This window comes from Rhinopithecus roxellana, chromosome 16 (assembly GCF_007565055.1).
Source record: "Rhinopithecus roxellana isolate Shanxi Qingling chromosome 16, ASM756505v1, whole genome shotgun sequence".
Taxonomy (NCBI): Eukaryota; Metazoa; Chordata; class Mammalia; order Primates; family Cercopithecidae; genus Rhinopithecus; species Rhinopithecus roxellana.
In genome coordinates this window covers 17,639,345-17,646,176 of record NC_044564.1, presented here as the reverse complement: position 1 = coordinate 17,646,176, position 6,832 = coordinate 17,639,345, and positions in this window count along the sequence as shown.

Genomic DNA, 6,832 nt, shown 5'->3' with positions numbered 1-6,832 from the left:
ATAGTTAAGATCTAGGAGTTCAGGTGGGATGGGTGTGGTGACTCACACCTGTAATCCCAGTGCTTTGGGAGGCCAAGGCAAGAGGACTGCTTCAGGCTAGGAGTTTGAGACCAGCCTGGGCAACACAGCAAGACCCTATGTCTATAAATATTTCTTTTTTCTTTTTTTTTTTTTTTTTTTTTTTTTTGAGACGGAGTCTTGCTCTGCCGCCCAGGCTGGAGTGCTGTGGCCGGCTCTCAGCTCACTGCAAGCTCCGCCTCCCGGGTTCACGCCATTCTCCTGTCTCAGCCTCCCGAGCAGCTGGGACTACAGGCGCCCGCCTCGTCGCCCGGCTAGTTTTTTTGTATTTTTTAGTAGAGACGGGGTTTCAGCGTATTAGCCAGGATGGTCTCGATCTCCTGACCTCGTGATCCGCCCGTCTCGGCCTCCCAAAGTGCTGGGATTACAGGCTTGAGCCACCGCGCCCGGCCAAATATTTCTTAAAAAATAAGCCAGGCATGGTGGAGTGTGCCTGTCCCAGCTACTCGGGAGGCTAAGAGGGGAGGATCACCTGAGCCTGGAGGTCAAGGCTGCAGTGAGCCATGATCATGCTGTTGCACTCGGCCTGGGTGACAGAGTGAGACTCTGGAGTGCAATGGCATGACCACAGCTCACTGTAATCTTGAACTCTTAGACTCAAGGGATCCTCCTGCCTCAGACTCTGGTGTAGCTGAGACCACAGGCACTGATAAAGTCCTTCCTTCCTTTGAGTCCACCATGCCTGGCTAATTAAAAAAATTTTTTTTTGTAGAGACAGGGTTTCACTATGTTGCCCAGGCTACTCTCAAACTCCTGGGCTCAAGCAATCTGCCAGTCTTGGCCTCCCAAAGTGATGGGATTACAGGTGTGAGGTACCACATTTGGCCAAAACAATTTTTTTTTTTGAGACAGACTCTTGCTTTCTCACCCAGGCTGGAGTGCAGTGGCATGATTTTGGCTCACTGCAACCTCCGCCTCCCAGGTTCAAGAGAGTCTTCTGCCTCAGCTTCCCTAGTATCTGGGACTACAGGCGTGTGCCACCATCCTGGGTAATTTTTGTACTTCTAGTAGAGATAGGGTTTCACCATATTGGCCAGGCTGGTCTTGAACTCCTGACCTGGTGATCCGCTTGCCTTGGCCTTCCAAAGTGCTGAGATTACAGGTGTGAGCCACTGTGCCTGGCCTGGCCTGGCCAAATAATTTTTAATTAAAAAAAATTTTTTTTGTAAAGATCTAGGAGTGCAGCTACCAGCTTTATATCCAGGTCCTGGCCAGGCACAGTGGCTCACGCCTGTAATCCCAGCACTTTGGGAGGCCAAGGTGGATGGATTGCTTGAGGCCAGGAGTTCAAAACCAGCCAGGGCAACATGATGAAACCCCATCTCTACCAAAAATATAAAAATTAGCCAGGCATGGTAGCGCACACCTGTAGTCCCAGCTACTCAGGAGGCTGAGGCACAAGAATTGCTTGAACCTGGGAGGCGGAGGTTGCAGTGAGCTGAGATTACACCTCTGCACTCCAGCCCTGGGTGACAGAGTGAGACTGTCTCAAATAAAAATTAAAATTAAAAATTAATATATCTAGGTCCTACTATTTTCTAGCTGTGTCTTTGGGCAAGTCCCTTAACAGCTTTGCGCCTCAGTTTCCACATCTGTAAAATGGGAATAATAACATCCCAACCCCATAGGGTTGTAGTGAGGACTGAATAAGTTCTTGGGACAGTGCCTCTTTCCTAAAACAGGTTCTCTCAGCCGGGCACAGTGGCTCACGCCTGTAATCCCAGCACTTTGGGAGGCGAGGCAGATGGATCACCTGAGGTCAGGAGTTCAAGACCAACCTGGCCAATATGGTGAAACCCGTTTCTACTAAAAATACAAAAATTAGTCGGACGTGGTGGTGCACACCTGTAATCCCAGCTACTTGGGAGGCTGAAGCAGAACTGCTTCAACCCGGGAGGCTGGAGTGCAGTGGCGCAACAAGAGAGCTAGACTCCATCTCAAAACAAACGAAACAAAACAGGTTCTCTCTGTGTTCCCCATCTCAGGAATACCACTACCACCCACCAAAACACCCAAGTAAACACCCAAATTATCCTAATTTTCCCTCTCTCATATGGAAACAGTCACCAAATTTGGATGAGTCTCCTTTTTTTTTGAGACGGAGTCTCGCTCTGTCACCCAGGCTGGAGTGCAGTGGTGCGATCTCAGCTCACTGCAAGCTTTGCCTCCCGGGTTCACACCATTCTCTTGCCTCAGCCTCCTGAATAGCTGGGACTACAGGCGCCCGCCACCACACCTGACTAATTTTTTGTATTTTTAGTAGAGACGGGGTTTCACTATGTTAGCCAGGATAGTCTCGATCTTCTGACCTCCTGATCTGCCCACCTCAGCCTCCCAAAGTGCTGGGATTACAGGCATGATCCACTGTGCCTGGCTGAGTCTCTCTTCTAATCTGGCATGCCTCCCCAACCCCCTAGCTCATCACCTCACCTGCACCTGCTTCCTCTCTGGCCTGCCTGCCTCCCACCTCCTCTGGCCTTGGCTTCATTGTACACATCAACTCCATGGACAGCTTTGAGCCCCTTCAATGTGCCAGGCCCTGTTCCTATAAAACAAGGACAAATGAGACACTGCCCTGGTCCTCGGAAAGCAGAGGACTCCTGTGGTACACAGAAAGGCTTCACCCTCACCATGCCATGTGACCCACCCCTCTGTGGAACTCAGCTTCCCTATTCTGTGAAGAGGTTTGGAACCAAATGATCTCCTAAGGTCTTCTCTGCAAACATATTCTAAGATTCTGCTACTGGAATCTAAGCTCCTTCTGGGCAGAGACTTTTCCTGATTCATCTTTGATTATAGCAGGTAGTGCAGAACTCTGTACTCTACAGGGGTTTGCCAAGAGCTTGCTGAACGAGTAAATGAATGAGTGATATCAGTCCCCTGCTCAAAGTCACTTAATGGCTTCCCTTTGCCAACAAGCTAAGGACCTACCTAGAAGGCATACAGAGCCCTTTACAGCCTCTGATTCCAACCCACCTCAGTGTCCTCTGACCTGGAAGCTGCCTCCCAGAGCTGGAATGGAGCACTTGGGAGCATTTGAAGAGCTTCATCCACCTGACAAACATTCACTGAGAACCTATTACACACCAGGGCCAGTGTTGCTGCTGGGAACACAATGATGAACAAAATCTGTTGGTAGGCCATGTGTCATGGCTTACGCCTGTAATCCCAGCACTTTGGGAGGCAGAGGTGGGTGGATTACTTGAGGTCAGGAGTTTGAGACCAGACTGGACACGGCAAAACCCCATCTCTACTAAAAATACAAAATTAGCCAGGTGTGGTGGAGCACACCTGTAATCCCAGCTACTCAGGAGGCTGAGGCAGGAGAATCGCTTGACCCCTGGAAGGGGAGGTTGCAGCGAGCCGAGATTGCGCCACTGCACTCCAGCCTGGGCGACAGAGCCAGGCTCCATCTCAAAACAAAACAAAACCCCAAAACCTGTGGGTCTCCTTGCCTCCTGGGGCTGATATTTAAGGAGACCACATAGAGGGAACCACAAAAGACACAGAGCAATCCATGCTAGGGAGAACATGGGGCCTGTGGGAACCAGAGGTCCCCAACCTAGTCCTGGGGTCCCCAAAGGCTTCCCAGAGGAAGTCACATGGAAGCCCAAGTCTAAAGGAGGTGTTGGGAGTCTATGCAACACTCCCTGCCTACTAGAATCTCCCAGGTGGTCCTCCAGCTTCTCCTGGCAGAGCCCAGAGATTGGTGAGCTCTTTGGGTTAGCCAGCCCACTCTGGATGCCGAGCTGTCACTGATAAAAGTCCTTCCTTCTGACCCAAGCCTACTCCACTCCACCCTTTAGTTAGTAACAATATTAGCGTAACACCCATAATCTTTCAAAGAGTATTTATTGCACGCCCACTTTGCACCTGCCAGGTGCATTACAAGCACCCCCTAATTGCCTCCTCAGAGGGACTCTTCACGATCCCCTTTTCAGATGAGAGCACCAAGACTCGAGCACCAAGACTCCGAACCGGTGGCTTGCCTGAGCATCCGTAAGGCCTCGGCCCCAGGCTTTAGTACCCTCGGGATCCCTGCCCCTATGCACTGACCTTACTGCCTCCCCCTTGGACTAGCCTCACCCAAATGCTTTCCCTTTGGGTCCACACAAAACAGGGGCTTGGGCCCCATTCCCTGTTCCCTTCAGCAGGCCAGCCAGCCCGGGCGCAGGCCTCCGCCCTCTCTGAAGCTCGTAGGGAGACAATGGCGGGGTAGGTGGGGGAGGCGAGGGCGCGGGTGCCCCCCTGCCTGCTGTCCTTTGTCTTCCCGCCTGCTCCCCTCGCGCGCCCCGGGAGGCTGGGAGGCGCCTCTCGGCAGGCTTCCTCCTCCCATTCTTGTGCTAATTGGGTGTCAAGCTGAGATCAGTGAGAAAGAAATCCGCCCAGGCTCGGGTTAAACTGCCGCCAAAGACGAGGGCTGAGCCCAGAATATCATTAGACCAGGAGGAAGCAGGGCCCCCTCCTCGGGGGGAGGGGCTGGCTACGCATTTCAGGCCCCTTGAAAGTCACTCGGTCACCCCCTCCTTTGCTGCCACAGCCTCAATGGGCCCCTCGGAGGTATTTAACCTTCTTCCCAGGAACTGAAAGTGATACACCACGCAGTGGTCTGGGTAGCCACTTGCCTGTCCGGAGGGCGGCTGGACCTCCGGGAGCGCGCGAGGCTGGCCCCTTCCAGCCTCTCCTGGAGGAGCAGAGAATTTGCAGATGGGAACACTGAGTCTCAGGGAAGGGGACTTTCCTCCCAGCTCTGCCATTCACAAGCTCTGTGGTCTTTGGAGAGACTTTGCCTCTCTGAGCCTCAGATTCCTCATCTGTGAAATGGAGATAAAAATGTACCTGCTGGCCGGGGGCGGTGGCTCAAGCCTGTAATCCCAGCACTCTGGGAGGCCGAGACGGGTGGATCACGAGGTCAGGAGATCGAGACCATCCTGGCTAACACGGTGAAACCCCGTCTCTACTAAAAAATACAAAAAACTAGCCGGGCGAGGTGGCGGGCGCCTGTAGTCCCAGCTACTCAGGAGGCTGAGGCAGGAGAATGACGTGAACCCGGGAGGCAGAGCTTGCAGTGAGCTGAGATCCGGCCACTGCACTCCAGCCTGGGTGACAGAGCGAGACTCCGTCTCAAAAAAAAAAAAAAAAAAAAGTACCTGCTTTGGGCCGGGTGCGGTGGCTCACGCCTGTAATCTCAGCACTTTCGGAGGCCGAGGCGGGTGGATCACTTGAGGTCAGGAGTTCGAGGCCAGCCTGACCAACATGGTGAAACCCTGTCTCTACTAAAAATACAAAATTAGCCAGGCGTGGTGGCGGGTGCCTGTAATCCCAGCTACTTGGGAGCCTGAGACAGGAGAATGGTTTGAACCCGGAGGTGCAGACTGCAGTGAGCTGAGATTGGGCCACTGTACTCCAGCCTAGGCAACAAGAGCAAAACTCTCTCTCAAGAAAACAAAACAAAACAAAACACAATAGTACCTACTTTGAATAGGAGGATTTAAAAAAAAAAAAAGGTACCTGCTTTGAATAGGATTTAATGAAATCATGCACCTAAAGCGCCTTGCACGGGGCCTGGCACATAGAAGTGCGCCATACATTGTGGCCATTAATGGGAACCTAAGGAAGTGGATCTGACTTGATACTCGGACCTGCAAAGGAAGCTTGCTCCTCTCTGGAGGCGTGCAAATAGAAGAGCCCACAAAGGATTCTAACAACTGTAACCCCTCTCCCCAACCCTGCAGCCTCGCGCCTGCCCTTATTTATGTATTTATTTATTTGAGACAGAGTCTCGCTCTGTCGCCCAGGCTGGAGTGCAGTGACATGAGCGCTCAGCTCACTGCAACCTCTGCCTTCCGGGTTTCAAGCGATTCTCCTGACTCAGTCTCCTGAGTAGCTGGGGTTACAGGCACCCACCACCATGCCAGGCTAATTTTTTTTTTTTTTTTTTTTTTTGAGACAGAGTCTCGGTCTGTTACCCAGGCTGGAGTGCAGTGGCGCGATCTCGGCTCACTGCAAGCTCCACATCCCGGGTTCACACCATCCTCCTGCCTCAGCCTCCTGAGTAGCTGGGACTACAGGCGCCCACCGCCATGCCCGGCTAATTTTTTGTTTTTGTTTTTGTTTTTTTTTTTTTTTTTTTTTTTTTTTTTTTTTTTGAGGCAGAGTCTGCGGCCCAGGCTGGAGTGCAGTGGCCAGATCTCAGCTCACTGCAAGCTCCGCCTCCCGGGTTCACACCATTCTCCTGCCTCAGCCTCCGGAGTAGCTGGGACTACAGGCGCACGCCACGTCGCCCGGCTAGTTTTTTTTCTATTTTTTTAGTAGAGACGGGGTTTCACCATGTTAGCCAGGATGGTCTCGATCTCCTGACCTCGTGATCCGCCCGTCTCGGCCTCCCAAAGTGCTGGGATTACAGGCTTGAGCCACCGCGCCCGGCCTTGTTTTTGTTTTTTTTTGAGATGGAGTCTCGCTCTGTCGCCCAGGCTGGAGTGCAGTGGCCGGATCTCAGCTCACTGCAAGTTCCGCCTCCCGGGTTTATGCCATTCTCCTGCCTCAGCCTCCCGAGTAGCTGGGACTACAGGCGCCCGCCACCTCGCCCGGCTAGTTTTTTGTATTTTTAGTAGAGACGGGGTTTCACCGTGTTAGCCAGGATGGTCTCGATCTCCTGACCTTGTGATCCACCCGTCTCGGCTTCCCAAAGTGCTGGGATTACAGGCTTGAGCCACCGCGCCCGGCCAATTTTTTGTATTTTTAGTAGAGATGG